Here is a 202-nt window from a genome sequence, read left to right on the forward strand (position 1 = left end):
CCCCGGTCGCCTCCCCTGCCGTGCCCTGGGACGTGGCCCCTCGGGGAAGGCACAGGCTCTTTGCACCCTGCCTCTTCTTCTTTTTTTTCTTCTTCTCCTCCTTTTGCTTGGCAGAGAGGCCAGCGTGGCCTCCCGTGGCGCCCGGCTCCTCGGTGCTGGGATGTGCCCTCTGGAAATCAGGGTGCTGCCACAGAAGCACCCG

This window comes from Buceros rhinoceros, unplaced genomic scaffold, assembly GCF_000710305.1.
Source record: "Buceros rhinoceros silvestris isolate BGI_N320 unplaced genomic scaffold, ASM71030v1 scaffold20557, whole genome shotgun sequence".
NCBI lineage: Eukaryota > Metazoa > Chordata > Aves > Bucerotiformes > Bucerotidae > Buceros > Buceros rhinoceros.